The sequence below is a fragment of the Vombatus ursinus genome, unplaced genomic scaffold (genome assembly GCF_900497805.2).
Source record: "Vombatus ursinus unplaced genomic scaffold, bare-nosed wombat genome assembly UNPS02001287.1, whole genome shotgun sequence".
NCBI lineage: Eukaryota > Metazoa > Chordata > Mammalia > Diprotodontia > Vombatidae > Vombatus > Vombatus ursinus.
The window spans coordinates 20,085,915-20,103,434 of record NW_020941065.1 but is presented as its reverse complement, the minus strand read 5'-3'; the positions used below and the strand labels follow the sequence as shown (position 1 = coordinate 20,103,434).

The following is a 17,520-nucleotide window of genomic DNA, read 5'->3' as shown; positions in this document are numbered from 1 at the left end:
CTTTCCTCAGCCTTCTTTTCCTTCTCTCTTCTCTCTCTTAGAAGTGTGCCATTTAGGGGCTCTTTGGACTCCAGCCCTCACCTCTCTCTTAGGTTCCAGCAGCACATTTCTAGCTCTCTGCCAGACATGCCCCATCCCCACCAGCCTGTCCCCTCTTCTGCTCTTGTTTTGTCCTTCATCCTATTTTTCATGTTGCCTTTCCCCAAGCCATCTTCCTCAGTGTGCCTGCTGCCTGCTGCCTGCTTACACTTTACCATGAGAACATACAGGAAGTGACGAGGAGCAGAGTAGCCGAATTGAGAAGAGCCCTAAGCCTTGGGGCCTGGCCCTGTTCCTCCCCCGGGCTCACTGCACGGCCCTCTGGTGAGGAAGGCACTTCTCTGGGGCACTCTCTGCTTCATGTGTTCACCCAAGGATCGGCGGTTCCATAGGGTATCTGAATAGTCACATAGTTGCATTGGCTTCTGAAGTCCAAAGAGCCCCTTCCCAGAGCAAGTGTACGAGGGGATCTGGAGGGAGAAGGTCCTCTTGGTGGGGCACATGAGGAGCCCTTCCCACCCCCAGCTCCAATCCCAGAAGCCCAGGGGCAGGGAGTCTTTTGTGCTTTGGCTTGCCTGCAAGGTGTGTCAGCCTAGAATTTCATGCCAGAAACAGGGGCTAATGTTGAGGATGGAGGACAGCTCCCAAGTAACCAGTGATGTTGGTGAAGAGGCTCTAGTTTGAGAACTTAGAAGGCTTGCTGACAAGAGATAACATGAAGTGGCCAGAAGTCAACATCACATTGCTTAAAAAAATAAATAAAAGGTTGAAACTCCATTTGCCCATAACCCCATCCTTGGCAGGGCTGCCGGGCCTGGCTCCCCGCCTGGGGCTGCTGAGCTGGGGCCTAGCGGTCCTGCCAGGTGGGGGCCAAGGGGTCCTGATGGGTTCTATCAGGCGGGCTGGCCTTCCCTGGCACATCCATCACTACAGGAACACATCTCACAACCAAATAAAGTTTGCATCAGTCAGAAGGTTTTGCTGCCTGCCGCCTTTGAGCAAAATGAAGAGCTGTCTCTGAGCGTTTAGTCACATCGATCTTTGGAGCTCAGTCACCTTATCTGTAAAACGAGGACAACTTCCATTCACCTTCCAGCTCCAAAGCTAAGACTTCGGGAATCTGGCCAAAAGGTGGCACCTGGAGCTCAGCCCTTGGGAACTCCGGGTTCTGTCCCATCCTCCCACCTAGAAGGCCCTGAGGAATCTTCCTTGTTGTCCTTGGCCTCTCTTCCCCTGCATCATCTTGGAGGCCCGCTCCAGGCCCCACCTGCAGCCTGCCTTGGCTGGCCTTAGGCGTGGCTGGCAGGGGGATGGAGAGCCTCGGGTCACATGAGGAGTTGCTGGGCCACACCTGGGGCTGTGGCGTAGCCACGCCTTGCCAGCCCATTCCACCGGGGGACAGCTCAGGATTGTGGGGAGTTTTTCTTCTGGGGGACCCAGGTCTGTTTCCCTGTAAATTCCACCTCCTGGCACTAGTTTCTGCCCTTTGGAGCGCTGCGTGTTACCCTTTTTCTATCTGGCAGGCCTTCAAAGTTTGGGATCATAAGAGCATAGATGTAGTTCCGGAAGCCATCCAAGCCAAGCCCCTCATTTTACAAAGCAGGAAACTGAGGCCCAGGGAGGTAGAAGTGATTTCTGCACAGCCACACAGCTCGGGAGGGTGAGAGGTCCTCTGGCTTCAGTTGGTCCTCCTCCCTGGCTCGGGTCCTTGGCTCTTCCCCACGTGGCCTGCCTTCGAGGCAGGCCGTCCGTCATCCCGATGGCCTTCGCTCTGGACTGCTTGGGCTTGGCCCTCTTGAACTGTGGCCCTTGGAACAGAACACAGGATGGCAGCTGTGCCCCAGGCCGCGCAGAGGCAGGGTCCTGGCCTTGGCTTTTGGATTCTTCTGCATCTGTCTTCCTTCAGTCTCAGCATCCTGTTCATGGTCACCCCTTTACACTCTTCACTAACGGCCTAAGCTTGTGGTCCTCTGAACCTCAGCATTCTCCTTGGAACTGCCTTTGTGTGTGTGTATAGATGTGTGTGCATCCATGTGTGCATGTGTTGTGCCCTGTGTGGATGCAGATGGATGTGTGTGCAGTGCATTGTGCGCACGTGTACACGTGTGCGCCTTTGTGCCCCATGTGTGCATGCATGTGCCCTGTGTGGGGGCATGTGTGTGCGCAGTGCATTGTGCACGTGTGCACACACATGTGCCTTCGTGGCACATGTGTGCATGCATGTGCCCCGTGTGGATGCATATGGATGCGTGCGGTGCATTGTGCACGTGTGCACACGTGTGCGCCTTTGCGGCGCATGTGTGCATGCATGTGCCCCGTGTGGGTGCATGCGTGTGTGCAGTGCATTGTGCCTGTGTGTACACGTATGTGCCTGTGTGCCCCATGTGTGCATGCATGTGCCCTGTGTGGGTGCATGTGTGTGTGTGCAGTGCATTGTGCACATGTGTGCATGTGTTGTGCCTTGTGTGGGTGTGCGCACACCATCTATTCATGTGTACGTTCAGGCACATACCCTGTGCATGTATGCGTATGTGGGCACACTGTGTGTGCACCACATGTGAGTGTGTGTCTTCTGCCCTGTACTTGAGCGTTGGGGTCTACATTTTTATTTTTCTCTCTCCAGCCCACTCTAGCCTACTGCTCCCCCTGTCATGCTTTAGCTTTAAAAGGCCTAGGTCCCCCAGTACATCCTGGGCCACCTCCAGTCATACTGATGGCCACCGGACCCAGATGGCTTCGGAGGAGAAAGTGAGGCTGGTGATTCTGCACAGCCCTGCCTCACTTCAATCCAATTCACTTGCAAGTCATGGCGTCACCTCCCTGGTGTCATGGTCCTCTTTGAGCGTGAAGGACGGACTACAACAGCAGCAGCACCATTTTGAGCACCCTGGTTCTGTCCCCCCAGTCTGCTTGCTGACCCTTCCACGTTAGGCACCACTTGCAGGCTTGTTAATTTGTGCCATCCCTGCTTTTGTCTGCCCTTGGTGAAGGAGTCTGGCCGTATCAGGGTGCTTAGCAAGCAGGGCAGTGTTAAGGCCTGCTCTGGCCCAGGCAGAGAGAAGCTTCCGTTCTGCTGGAGAGCACAACATGAAAGCAGAGGCAAAGCTCAGATGATCTTAGAAGAACTGGGCGACATTGGGAGGGCTTCCTGGAGGAGTCCGTGGAGATGAGAGGGGAACGCCTTCTGGGGAGGGGCCAAGTCAGCCCTGCATGCAGCTTCCAGGCTGGCATCAGGCCCTCACCACCACTCCTGGGGAGGATGTTTCAGACCGCTCTGAACCCACCTAACTCTCTGCTGTTACTCAGCCCACACTTCTTCGTTGTGTCTCAGACGAGCCTTTGTCAGGAGCCTTGGTGAAGTCCAGGCCCACCAGCCTGGGCCTTGATGTGTGCTGGGTCACCCCTCAGCTGGGTACTGAGTGACCGGTCATTTCCCTTTCTCAGGTTTCTAGTATCTTCTGCTGGCATTATCACAGTGAAGTGCTGGGATGACGCTGGTTTGAGTCACAGAACTTTGTCCTTTACCCAAGAAAGAAAGGTGGCCTAGAAGGCTCCTCAGGGCCGACCCGGGTTCACATTCCACCTCAACTGCCTCCTGGCTGGGTGACCTGACCTTCACTTTCCTCTTTGGGGAAAATAAAGTTGGACCAGATGACCTTTAGGGTCCCTATCCATTCCCCAAAAGTATAATTTTAAACATCTGTTGTAAAATTTTACCTGAGGTTGACATCAAGCTCAATAGACCCTTTATAAAGTCACTTTACCCTGTTTGCCTCAGTTTCTTCATCTGTCAGATGAGCGGGAGGAGGAAGTGGCCAACCGCCCCAGTATCTTTGCCCAAAAAACCCTCAGAGGAGACGCCAAGAGTCAGACCTGACTGAACAATGACAGCAAGGAAGCCCGGAGGTCACGAGTGCGATCATTTCAGGCCTGGGGGACGAACAGCCAGAGAGAATGTCTGGAATTGGGAAGAGTGTCTTGTTTACGGAACAGCCAGGAGGTCGGTGTCACTGGGTCGAAGAGCGTGTAGGGGCCCTGGCAGAACACGCCCTCCATCACGGTCCTCGCTGTGCTGAATGGGTGTAAAGACCATCTTCAGTGGGGCCTGAATTCTTAGGAGATAAGAAATCTGGACTCCAGGAGGAATGGAAGGCACAGCCTTTGAATAAGGCGTCATCTTGTTTGTGTAGGAGTTGGGCAGTGTCCCACTGGCTACATCAAGGTGGCCAAATATTGTAAGCTTGACTAATGTCATCATGTTCTTCCCACTAATGAGAAAGCTCTCACCAGGGCAGAGGAGCCCGTTGGCTGTAAGTAAGCAGACTGAGGGATTTCTTGACTCGGGTTCTCCAGAGCAGTGCCCCAGAGCTTAAGCTTCAAGGGCCCCGGGCCCCGATGCCAGCGTTAGAAGGAATCTAGGTCTTTGTTTTCTAGCTGAGGAAACTGAGACCTACGTGACTGGTCCAAGGTTATACAGCGTGTTAGTGGCTAAGCCAGGAATAGAACTCAGATCTTGCTTTCCTTTGCATGTTCTCCTATATCGAGTTTGAGTACAGGTGGATTTGGAAGGACCCCAGAGGAACTGGCTGGAAGAGGGAGCAGAAAGGCCCTTAGGTTGGTTCTCGTGGTTTTGAGCGGATGCCTTGTCCGCACTGGCAGCCCTCCTCACCAGTTGCCTGCTGGACATGTCCCCTGGTGATCCCGTAGACACCTCGACCTCACGTCCAGAACAGGACCGTTTATCTTTTCCCTAGACCCCTCCCCCCTTCCTCATTTTCCTTTTCCTGCCGAGTGTGCCCTGCCATCCCTTCATGTGCCAGCCGTCTCTCTCTCATACTCCCCAAGGGTGGTGAATTCTGTCTCTGGGCCACTTTTCACCTCCCTTCCCTCCTCCTCCCATTCCTGGTTGCTCCCCTAGCCCAGGTCCTCGTCACTGGCCCTGTTTCTGAGGAGATCTCCACACCGCCACCAGTGATGCCACGTCATGCCACTGCTCCAGAAACGTCTCTGGCTCCCAGCTGCCTCTAGCAGAAGATTCAGACTCCTGTGACCCCTAGAGCCGTTCATGATGTGGTCTAGCCTCTCCTTCTGGACTCAGTTCACATTCCTGTCCACATGTACTCTCTGTTCCAGCTAAATGGCCCTGTTTGCTGCTCTTTGGATGTGGCCTTCTGTCCCCTGCCTGTGGGCCCTGTTCAGGCTGTCCCCCAGCTTGGGCCTTGCCTAATGCCTGCCCAACACCCGGCCTCCCCCTGCCCCTGACACATTATTAGGTACTTTTTTCTATCGACTTTTCTCTGAGTTGCTTTCTGCAAATATAGTATAAACTTCTTGTGGCCACAGACTATTTTCCTTTCTGTCCTTGTGTCCCCAGCACCTGGCGTAGTGGCTGCCCCGTAATGGGGGCTCAATGAGAGCCTATTGAATGGAATTGCAGGTATAGGGAGGTGGGAGAGGAGCGGCCGTGCTATGGAAAAGCAGACAGGTTTGTCAGCCAGGGCTGGCCTGTGTTAGGACAGTGTGGTTAGGCTGAATGCGTCATGCAGGTCAAGTGTGGGACAGCGCTTTCGAACCCACCAACAGGCGCTTAATGGTGTTTCCCTGGGAAAATGTAGCCCGATCTCGATCTCTGACTCGTGATCGCAGGAACGCATTTCCCCTCGGGGAGGGCCAGGGCTTTTGCAGTGTCAGGGCAATATGGCAGACTCAGGGATGGGTGTGAGATGAAAGAGGCCTTTCTAATCCTGGGCTGGGAGCTCCCACTGGGGCCCAGTGGCTCAGTCCTCCTGCCCCCTTGTAGTGGCTGCTTTTCCTCCCTTTGCCCGGTGGGCCGCTGTCCCTTCAGCACATGCCCTGCATTAGACTGGGAATTCCTCAAAGGCAGGAGCTCTTGGTCTTTTCCTTTCTTTGTATTTCTAGCACTCAGCACAGTGCCCAGCTTTGTGCTCGGCTGTGGGCTAGGAGAGGCCATATAGGAAGATGAGGGGAGTGCTGCCAGGATGGGCTTTGAATTGTGCCCAAATTCCAGCCAGTATTGGGACCCTAGGCCAGTCACTAGACCTTGCTGAGACTCAGTTTCCTTACCTCTGAAATGGGGCTAATGATATTCCCTCATCAAGAATCAAAAGTCACAAATGTGCGCAGAGCCCTTTGCAAACTCTGACTTGCTGTGGAAATGAGAGCTGCTGTTATTTTCATGCTCTGCGAGGATGTTAATTTAGCGTGTTCCCGTAGTGTATTAAGTACTTAATTAATCGCATGATGCTGCAGCTGGGTTCGCTTTGCTCTAATTCCCAGGCCTTTTCCAGCCAGACTGGGTATTTGCTCACTTCCCCCCATCTGTGTTTACCCAAACTGGGGAATAAATCTTGGAGTCCACTGGTCAGCCCACACTTGAACAAGAAGCTGCCCTTCCAGGCCGTGGCCTGTTGGCTGCAAGGGGGCCTCTAGCCTCTGCTCGAGGGGACCTCCCTGCCTCCCGAAGCAGCCGCTCCTATGATCATTGGGTTTCGCCAGTTTGTTTCTTTGTGGCATTCGCTCCCTGCTCCTGGCCCTGTCTTCAGGGGTTAAGCTGGACAGGCCTTGTTGTTCTCTCTGCAATGGTCTTAACTTGAAGAGCGCTCTCATTTAGCCCTCGATTCTCTTCTGCAAGCTCAGCATTCTGAATCCCTCCAGCCAGCCTTTGTACAGCAGGATCTGGAGGCCCTTCTCTCATTCTTTCAGTCAGTAAGCGTTTCTCAGGTGCCTGCTATGTACCAGGCACCAGGCACCAAAAAAAAGACATTCTTTGCCCTCAGGGAGCTCACCCTCTAAACAAGGGAGGCAGAGTGCAACACCCACAGTTAGGAGGCGTAACAGTCAGAGGGGTAGGAGGAGAGCCAGGAGAGAGTGAAGCGTGCCCTGAGGGCCTGGCAAGAAGAGGACCGAGGGGGAGACAGCCACCAGCCGTGGCAGGGGCCGCAGAGGCCGAGGAGAGGCCATGGCACGGGCAACCAAGAAAATCACTGGTCACGGCAGAGAACGGGGAGCAGTGGAATGGGATGAGGTCAGAAATCAGGGTGAGGAAAGTTCAGAAGAGAGTGAGAGGAGAGAACGTGGAGGCCTTTTCAAGGAGCTCAGCTGCAAACTAGCATTTATGTGGCACCTGCTGTATCCATACAAATATCTCATAAGATACTGGGGAGATACAGGCTAGTAATCAGCAGGAGTGGGTGGACTGAGTGAAGGTTTCTTGAGAACATGGGAGGCCTGGGCATGTTTGTGGGCAGTAGCAAAGGAGCCAGTGGACAGGGAGAGATGGAAGGTAAGAAAATGGGGATGACCAGCGGCGGTCTGCTGGAGGAGATGCTTGAGCCGTAGAGAGGGGTCACCTTATTCCCTTTCCTGGATACGCTTCAGCTCCTCAGTGCCTTCGCCACAATGTGACGCCCCGGACCACACAGGGCACCGTGATGTGGCCTGGCCTGGAGCCTGGGAAGGGATGGTAGCTCCCTGGTCTCGGCCATTCTTCCTGTCTGAATGCAGCCCGGCCTTCTCGGCTGCCGGGGAAGCTCTCGATCCGTGCAGAGCATGCAGTCCGACAAAAGACCAGAGTCTAACCTGGCTTTGCCTTCCATCTGTTCCCTCGTCCCTATTAACAGCTGATCTTTGCCGTCACGTTTTAGTGGCACCCTTTTGAAGTTACAGACAGTTCCGTTGAGTGCACTGGGCCAATTTCTTCTTTATTCCCCCTTCCCCCCATTTTGACTTTTGGGCAAACAGAGATTGTTGAGGGCTCTGAGGACTTTTGGTTCAAAGGAGTCCTGAGATAACCCATCTCCCACGGTCCAGAGGACGGTTTGGAGTTTCTCCTAGAGCCGTCCCGAGAGTTGAGAGTCCGTCGAAAGCGTCCTCCTCCTCGGTGCCATCAGCTAAAGTCCTGTGTGGACCATAGCCTCAGAAGGCCCTCCTCTATGGCTAACTGCCCTCATCTCCAGTGGTGGCCCTGGGCCCTTCCTCCTCACTGACCTCCGAGAAATGCCTGGTGTAGCGTGCAGCACTGGGACATTCTTTATAGTCTGGTTGGAGACAGGCCACCAGCTTGCTGTGTGATGTGAGCAAGTCCCTGTAAAAGGAGGCAGGGAGTGGACAGGGCAGGTCTTTGAGGTCTCTTGGAGCTTTGGCATTCTGGGAATCTGAAACCTGACTTGGGGTCCTGGCCAGTCCTGCTGAGGAGGAACCAGAGTTCTTTTTCCTAATGAGTCGTCCTGGTGTAGGGGAAGGATCGTTGGGGTGGCGTCCGGGCTCTGCGTGTCACGCCCCTTGCCTGGCTGCCACTCAGGTTCTTCTTGGAGCTGCTGGACTCAGTCTCAGATTGGGATCCTGTGAAATCCCGTCTTTGGCTTCAAGCTCATCTTTAAAGAATCAAATGAGATGCTTTTGTTTTATTTTATTTTATTTTTATTTATTATTATTTTTTTTAGGCAGTTGGGGTTAGGTGATTTGCCCAGGTCACACAGCTAGTAAGTGTCAAGTGTTTGGTCTGAGGCCAGATTTGAATTCAGGTCCTCCTGACTTCAGGGCCAGTGCTCTATCCACTGTGCCACCTAGCTGCCCCCAAATGAGATGCTTTTAGCATCAGGTAAAACACAATCTGGGGGAGCCCCCAGCCCTCTCTGTTTCATACAGAAAGCACACGCGAGGGGCCACTTTGCTGTAGGACAGAACTCTGTGTGGTCACTAAGGAGGCTTATTCTGAGCCATCTGCTAGATCTTGTGAAGATTTTTGCCATACAGAATTCTTTGAAATGGTGTAGTGGAGGTTTTTCTTTTAATCTAGGGTTCAATTCAGTGTGCATTTCAGTGCCTCAGTTCCCTCTTCTGCCAAATTAAAGTGTTAGACTTCAAGACCCAAGTCATAGAGAGGCAATCTGTGGTGCCTTCCCCAGAGTGCCGAGTGACTAGAATGGAAATAAATCCTTTCGGAGGTCAGTGGAAAAAAAGGCAGTGGGTATTCTGGAGAGCGATTTGGAACTATACACACACATACACATATACATACACATATACACACACATATATGTATACATATACACATACACATACACATACATATACATATACATCTATCTATGGCAGCTGGGTGGCACAGTGGATAGAGTGCCAGGCCTGAATACAGGAAGACTCAACTTCTTGAGTTCAAATCTGGCCTCAGATACCTACTAGCTTTGTGACCCTGGGCAAGTCACTTCACCCTGTTTGCCTCAGTTTCCTCATCTGTAAAATGAGCTGGAGAAGGAAATGGCAAACCACTCCAGTATCTTTGCCAAGAAAACCCCAAATGGGGTCAGGTGGAAAATGACTCAGTAACAACATATAACTCTGTATAGCCCAAAAAGGGTATTAAACTGTTTATACCCTTTAATCCAGTTATACTACCACTAGGTCTATATCCCAAAGAAATCAGAGAAAGAGGAAAAGACCCATATGTACACAGATATTGATGGCAGCAAAGAATTGGAAACTGGTGCCCATCAGTTGGAGAATGGCTGTATGGTATATGCATATGACAGAATACCATTGTGCTGTAAGAAATGACAAGTGAACTGGTTTCAGAAAAACCTGGAAAGACTTGTATGAACTGATGCAAAGTGAAGTGAGCAGAACCGGGAGAATAATTTGCACAATAACAATATTGTAAAGACAATCAACTCTGAAAAACTCAGACGCTGTGATGAACAAATGAGCATCCATGGTTCCAGAGGACCCGTGCTGAAACGTGCCGCCTGCCTCCAGGTGGGGAGCTGATGGACTCAGAGGCAGATTAAGGCCAGGCTTTTTGGTTTTGTTTTTGGCATGGCTGATGCTTGACTATACACATCTTTGCAGTGAGTTTTGTTCTCTTGCTTTCTCGATGTGGAAGAGGGAGAGAATTCAGGGCTGAAAATAAAATTGAGTTAAAAAAAAAAGAATAAGGCGACATAGCCCGGGAAGACTTCCTGGAGGAAGAGGTGGTACTTGAGCAGGCCCTTGGAGTATTGGGACAGTTTGGTTTGGACAGCATGACATTCATTTTATTTTGTTTAATTTTTAGTGTGACTTCATTTTTTGTTTATTTTTAATTAACACTCATTTATTTTCTCTCTCTCCTCTCCACATTGAAAAGGAAAAAAAAAAACCCAAATCCTTGTCTCAAATGTGTATCGTTAAGCCAGACAGATACCTACCACTGTTGGTGTCCAGAAAGGCAAGTCTCCTTCTGTAGGTTGGGTCTGTCATCTCTTCATTGAGAGGAGGGTAGCGCTGCGCTTCCTCGGAGGGGCTCTGAAATCTCGGTCGGTCACTACACTGCTTACAGTTCTCGGACTCTCAAAGCTGCTTGGCTTTCTGAGGGCATTTTACCCGTTCTGCTCCTTTCGCTCCTCCTCAGTTCTCACAAGTCTTCCCAGGTTTCTCTGAAATTGAGCCCTTTTTCATTTCATTTCTTCCATCACAATAGGATTCTGTTACACTCCCAGGCCATTCCCCAAATCCTCTGTTTCCAATGCTTTGCTACCATGAAAAGAGCTGCTCTCAGTCTTGCTGTCTCTGCATCTTCTAGGGGTACAGGCCTGGTAGCAAGATTGCTGGGGCAAAGGAGAGGTGCAGCTTAGTGGCTTTCTGGATGGCATTCTTAATGATTTTCCTGCATGGCTGGGCTAGTTGGCAGCTCCCCCAAGAGAAGGGTGACATTTTGTGTGGGTGAAAACAGCATGAGCAGAGATAGAAGCGGGCCAGGGAGACTGTGGAGGTTTTATGTGGACAAATAAATTAGAGAAACGGGATGTTGCAGCTGGAAGGGCCTTTAGCTAGGCCGTAGGACATCAGGGCCTGAAAGGAGCTCAGAAATGAGCAGGCCCTTCCCAGCCAAGCTGCTGGCCCAGCTTCTTGTCCGAGATGTCCCCCGATCAATAACAATAGACCAATCCTATTTCCTGGCCCGTGGGATCGTGGATTTAGCGCTGGAAAGAACCTTCGTGGTGACAGCGTCCAATCTCCTCATTTTACAGATGAGGAAACTGAGGCGCAGGATCATTCCGCCAGCGTGTCGGGGGGTTGCGCCCAGCTCTTCCCGAGTCCAAGTCCAGCGCTCTGCCATGGGGATTTGACGTTGTGGACAAGGGGAGAGGGCAGAAAGGGTGGGCCGATCCTCGTTTGTAGAATGGGAACGATGAGTCTGGTTCCCTCTCCCTGGCTGCGCCGCCACAGCCTCGAAAGGCCACCGGAAACACCAGGTGTTGCTGGGGGACACGTCTTCCATTGGCTGGCCTCAGTCTGTTCATCTGTAAGAAAGTAGCTGTTGGAGAATTGTCCCGATTCTTTGCTATGGTGGGGGGGATGGCGTAGTGCGGGAGCCCCGGAGTCACCTCGGCAACCCTGGAGAGGAATTCCGCACTGCAGTGAATGTGGGGTGCTTAACAGCCGCTGGGGCGCCACGGGACACAGTCCCTGCTGTGTGACCTTGGACAAGTGCCGTTGCCTCTGGGCCTCAGCTCAGGGGTCACTGATCCTGGCGCCCCCCCCCCCCCCCCCCAGCGATCCTCTCCCATGCCCCCTGGGGCTTGGCCTCTTTCATGAAGCCTTTCTCTGGCTGCCCCCTGACTGTCCCTCTGGGAGGGCCCGGACCCTCAGTGGAGCTGCTGCTTCTCATGTGAGATCTCTGGAGGAGGGAAGCTCTGAGGCTAGGCCTTTGGCTTTGCTTAGGCCTCTACTAGCTGTGTGAAACCCTCAGTTTCCCCTCTGTAAAATGGGTTGTTGTGAGGAGACCATCTCTCAGGGATGCCACGCGGGCTGGTTGGTTGCACTGAGGGGCAGTGCCGGCATCGCGTGGCCATCCCTTTTGTGGCCTGCTTGTGGACCGAGACCTGCCAGGGTGGTGGTTTGTGGCGGAGGGAGCAGAGGCCCCCGATGTGGGCTTTGGATCGGGCTCTCTGCTCATGGGCGGCCCCTGCCCCAGCCCCACTCCCTTCCTCCCTTCCTTCCCCCATCCCTTGGAGCCTTTCTGGCTGCCCGTTTCAGGCCAGCCGGGCTCTCTGATGGTCATGGTCGGCTTCCTTTTTCTGGGGCCTGAGAGGAGCAGGCCGCCAAGCCCCTGCCATGAGTCTGCTGGTTTGCAACCCTGGGAAGTGGCCTAGAGGAAGGAGGCTGGGGAAGCAGATGACATCATGGGACTAGTCCCCTCCTCACTTTCTTTCAGTGTTCCTGGGCCTTGGCTCCTCCCCTTAAAGAGGAAAGAGGTGACGCTGGGTGTGGGGGAGAGCCGAGCCGGCAGCTCTTTGGTGGGGCGGTTTTAATGGCCCCCACCCTCCCCAGCCTCCTCCTGAATGGCTGAAACCTGAGCCCCAGCACCCGGGGACTGTGGCCCGGAGGGAGGGCCCTCTCCCACAAAGCCTGGAGCCAGCCCAGCTGCTCCTGGACAGAGCCGGGAGAGGGACCGGCACCGGCACCGGCACCGGCACCGGCGGAGCTGCTGCCGCCCCAGAAGCCCAGCCGGCCTTTGAAAGTGAGACGCCCCGGGATGGTGGCGGGGGAGGGGGGCGCTGCTGTGGCTACCGCAGGCTGGGCTAGGAAACCCGTGGGGGGGGGGTCAGGACCCAAGGCCTCTGGGGACTGATGCCCGGAATGGGGCCACACAGCCCCTGGGCAGACAGCACTGCCCTGTCTGGGACCGCGTTGCCTGGGATTTCCCCCACCCTCTGTGGCTCAAGTGACGGCAGTCTATTTCCTGAGAGTTGCCCCGGTGGGCCCTGATCGCCTTCCCCTGCTCTCCCCTCCTCCCCTCCCTTCTCTTCCCTTCCTCCCCTGGCCTCCCAAAGCTCTGCAGATACTGCCCCAGGAGCCAGAGCAGCCTGGGCTGGGGGGAGGGGGCCCGGCCTTGTCTCCCACCGAAGGAGTTGTGGTGAGCAGTGGGGGCCTGAGCTCCAGCTCCTTTCATTAAGGGCCCCTTTCAGGGATGTGGGAGGACGGGTCGAGCAGGGTGGGCAGCAGGGGGGAGACCTCAGGCCTCCCCGGCCTCCCCTGCCCCCTGGGCTGCTTGCTCATGCAGACAGCCCAGGCCGTTCTCATTTTCTGTCTTCAGGATCATTGCCTTTGCGCACCCCCATCCCAGACACACCCCCCCCTTCGGTGGTTAGTAGCTGGGCAGTAATCAGGTGGTTCCCAGGGCCAGCAGTCACCACCGCCTTGCGCCTTCCAGGGAGGAGGGGAAGGGTTTTGCCACTCTAAAGGAAAGTTTGTTAGCTCTGTGGCTTCTTGTTGTGCCCCCTTCCCCTTCCCCTTCCCCTTCCGCAGCCCTCAGCTACATTTCCTGCCCTAGCCCAGAGCCAGGTAGTTCCCCAGATCGGCTGCCGGGGCGCCCGTAAGCAGTGAGCCTTCTGCGTGCCGGCTTCTGCCTCCCCGCCCTGCTGCTGACTGGGCTACTTCCCATTTTTCCCATTTCACTTCTTGCTTAGGTTGAGTCCCAAATTAGAGATAAAACCCAGCCTTTGGACAAGACTTTAGAAAAAGGGTCGGGCCATCACCCTGAGGCTTTATGCAGATTTCACCTCCTGCATTCCCTAATCACATCTTGGGGGTGGGGTGAGGGGGGTTTGCTGGGCCTCCCCGGTGACCTGGGTCACCCAAAGGGTAGGGCCAATCAGACTGCTCAAGGTCACATTTCCCCTGGCTCCCACCCATCTTCAGGTGCCTGGGCTTTTGGGCAGAAAGAGTCAGCGTAGAAATTCAGGTGCTGTCTGAGCCCCACCCCCTCCTCCCTTCTGTGGCTGGTGGAGGCCTTTCCCAGTCATCAGTTGGAATGTTCCACTCCTCCCAAAGGGGCTAGGGCACGGCCGTGTTCTCGGCAGAGGAGTGACCATCAGGCGATGGGTCTGATGGCTTCCCCAGCCCAGCAGTGTGTGCCCACCTCCATGAGGCTGACTCCCTCGAGAGCAGGCCTCCACAAAGGCCCTTCACTCATTCCCCATGAGCTACTCTGACTGGGGACATTGGGGGCTCCTCCTGGCAGACTTCCTGGTGGCAACTGATCTCCCTGCAGGCAGGGTGGGTTTGGTTTGTGGGTATAGCCAGCAGATGTTTGGAGCCAAGACTGGCAGATGGATGAGGACAATAGGTGAGGGGATGGCGGTGGACAGAATTAATACCTGTCCTGTGTTCAGTGAACAGGGATGCAGGCATGATCTGGTCCCCTTATCTGGAGAACTGGGTTCCTTTTTTCTGCCGGCCCCCTCAGAGGAAGGTAACCAGGGTAGGGAGTGGCTGTGGGAATGAGGCAGCCTGGAGAAGACAGTGGCAGAGATGACATGGTGGCTGTCTTTAGACATCTCCGAGGCTGTTGTGGGGAGGAGAGATTTGCCTGGTTTCCCTGACCCCAGGGCAGGACTTGTGGGTGATGTTCTGGTGGAGATCCTTTGGCGTCAGGCTGGGGAGGCCCCTTCCAACTCCCTGCTTCTGTGATTCTGGGCAGATTGTGACTCAGTGTCTCCATGGGCAAGATGGCAGCCTTGGAAGGTGGGGAGCTCCGTGTGATGGGGGGTCCTCGAGGGGAGGCGTGGCAGCTCCTGAGGTCCTTTCCCCTGTGGAGAGACGGTGATTTTGTAATGAGAATGAGTTCCAAGGCAGAAGCCCAGTGTGGCATCCTTGGATCCCCCCCCTCCAAGGGGTTCAGGGAGAGATTTCAAGGGGTCTCTGAATTTAGAGGAGAAAGTTAACTTTACTCTCACTAATCTTTGGTTTCCCTTGTAAATCCTCCATCTTTTATTTATGCATTGAAAAAATGTTCTTCCGAGGAGGGCTCCAGGGCCCCCTTCCATGGAGGAGCCTTGTGTGCAGTGATGAGACTAGAGCAAGGGGGGGCCTCCTTCCCACCTCAGAGCACCCCAAGTGCCTGCTTAGAAGGCGATACACAAAGAACAGCTAGTTTGGTAGCAGAAGGAGGGTGTTCTTTCCTCTGGATGGGCTCCGTCCTGCTGCTTTAGCGGCCATTCCGGGGCCTCTGGCCACTGTTGGTGCTGCCATGCGGGGGTGCACGCCAAGACCGCCAAGTTTCTGGGTTGTCTTTGGGCTGGGAGCAAGGCTCTTTGCAAATGTCCACCCTGTCGTTCTGGTTTAAAGCCTCTCTGAATGTTTAATTCTGGCCTGTAAATCCTCAGGCTTAGTGTCCCCTGAGCCCACTAGGGAAGACCTTTGGAGAGAGTCAGAAGAAGGGTGATTAGGTGGGGTTACTGGGTGGCTGACCTGCCGGGTAGAGCTGGATCATTGGGAAGTCAGCTGCTTGGCTATTAGAGAGTTCCTCCTGGGATTTCCCCCTAGAAAGCTCTCACTCTGAGTCAGGGGTAAGAGGGAATTTCATAGCCCCCTGCACGATCCAGCCTGACTGTCCCAGGCTCTTTAGAGACTGAAGGAGGAGTTGTCCAGCCACAGGGCTCTAGGGGCCCAGCATTTGTAAGGAGAAAGATGCTGGGGTCCCAGTGAATGGGCCTGGCTCCTCAGATACCTGTCTCCTTCACCTGCCTGACTGCCTCGGGGCCAGGAGCCAGCAGCTTCATCCCTCTTGGTCAGTTTTCTCATCTTTAAAATGGAGAGGCTGGGCCATATGAAAAAAGAGACAGCAGTTATTTCTGCCATTGAATTCATCAGTTTTCTGCCTTGGCCCTTGAGGGTCAACAAATGAATCCCCGTGGGAGCGCAGGATACAGCCTGTGCATAGAGCTCTGTAGCTAGGAGTCCTCAGGCCTAGTCTAGTAAAAGGGACATGGTGCCTTCTCCGACAGCCCCAGGGGCCCAAGAGCAGCCAGGGAGTCTGTACTCTAGGCCCCAGCTGGCCTCTTCACAGTTGGGGGCCTCAGTTCCTCATCTGCCTAAGTGGGCACACGAATATCCCATTGTGAGGATCCGGGCAGAACATTCTGAAGCTTAGACTCTTTCTCTGGCTTTGTGAGCCTTCTGAAAACCTGGGAGAGCAGCCGTGTGATGGAGGCCCCAAGTGCTTGTTGGCTGGTGGGTGGGTTCAGTGCTCAGAGGAAGCCCGGAGTCCCTGGGAAGGCCCCTTCCCTGGCTCCGTCCCTCCCAGCTTCCCTTCTGACCCCCATTCCCGGTGATCAGCAGTCAGTCTGTGTTGTGCTGCACTGTATGGGTCCAATTGGCAGTGGTGGGATGGCTGGGTGAGTGTGGAATGAGGTCAGTAGGATGGTAGCAATTTAGCATGTGTTACCTGATACTCCGAGGAGGAACCCCAGCCATGGGGAGGATAGCCGATGTTGCAGGGAGAGCCCCGGCCTCCTCCGGTCACACCTGACCCAGCCACAGCTTCCCCTTGGAAGTCTAGGGAGATGAGCTTGCTTAGAGGGCTCACTCAGCCTCTTCTTGGTAGAGCGGGGATGGCAGCCATTGCTGCTGGAATGTGAGGAGGCAGAGGGAGGGCCCGGCTCTCCAGGCCAGCCGTGCCGCAGGATTTCTTCTGACTCCAGGCCCACCTGCATCGCCCTCACCCCACAAGCCTTGCTTTTCAGGGCAACTGAGAAACCCTACTCTATTATTTCTGTGGCCTAGTCCGGCAATTCTGGAACCCAGAACCTTCCTGTTAGCCAGTTTCTGCCTCCTCGAGTGGTCTTGCAAATACTCACAATGGGATTCCTGGGGAACAAGAACCAGGACTGTTTAGAACATGGAGAATCTGTTCCTCACCGTCCAAGGGCCAGTGTTGCCCTTCTCTGTGTGGGCAGCTGAAGCAGGGGGTCACACAGGAGGTGTTTGGAGCACTGGGCCCCCATTGCAGAGGCTTGTGCCTCAGGATGCCAGGGAAAGGGAGAGGAGGGCAAGGAATCAGCACGCTGCTCCCATACTCCTGGCCCGGGGGCCGGCCTGGGACTGTTGGTCAGAAAAGCCATTTTCCAAGCAAAGATGGTCCCGGCTGTGTACTGGCTGACAGATGAGTGGGGCTACAGGTCTCCATCACCTCCGCACTCCCATCTGAAGAAAAGGATGAGATAGGAAAGGAAGGGGAGTGGAGCCTCAGACAGGGAAGGCCAAGGCTGTTCCTGACCCAGGATTAGGGAGGTGACGGCGTCCCCAGAAGGGACAGAGGGCTGGGGCAGCGGGGAAGACCTCTCATAAGCCATAAGCTACCAGGCTTGGAGCTAAGGGCCGAGGAAGTCCCTGAGTCAGCTGAGCCCCTAGGGCCCAGCCCAGCTTGGTCATGGGTGGTGTGGTCCTGTGTCCTCCCTGCTGCTGGCCACACAACTGCTGCCCTCTGCATCCCTGGCCTTTATGGATAGTCTTGGGGGAAGGAGGGAGGGAGGGAGGGAGGAAGGAAGGAGGAGGAAGGGAGGAGGGAGGGAGGAAGGAAGGAGGGAGAAGGAGGAAGGAAGGAGGGAGGGAGGAAGGAAAGAAATAAGTGTTTATTAAGTACCAGGCACTGTGCTAAGCACTTGACAAATATTATCTCATTTGATCCTCACAACAACC

General features: G+C 54.5%; 1 protein-coding gene across 6 annotated transcripts in view; it reads left to right on the top strand.

Moving 5' to 3' along the window:
• Window positions 1–17,520, top strand: part of PISD (phosphatidylserine decarboxylase) — a 63,118-nt gene that overhangs the window by 33,000 nt on the left and 12,598 nt on the right. For 2 of the 6 annotated variants that reach the window (XM_027864008.1, XM_027863990.1), the window contains exon 1: window positions 12,294–12,559. The exons of the other annotated variants lie outside the window; for them this stretch is intronic. The gene's annotated coding sequence lies outside the window, so the exon portion shown is untranslated. Of the gene's footprint in view, window positions 1–12,293; window positions 12,560–17,520 lie in introns of those variants that run through there. 6 annotated transcript variants of the gene reach the window in all.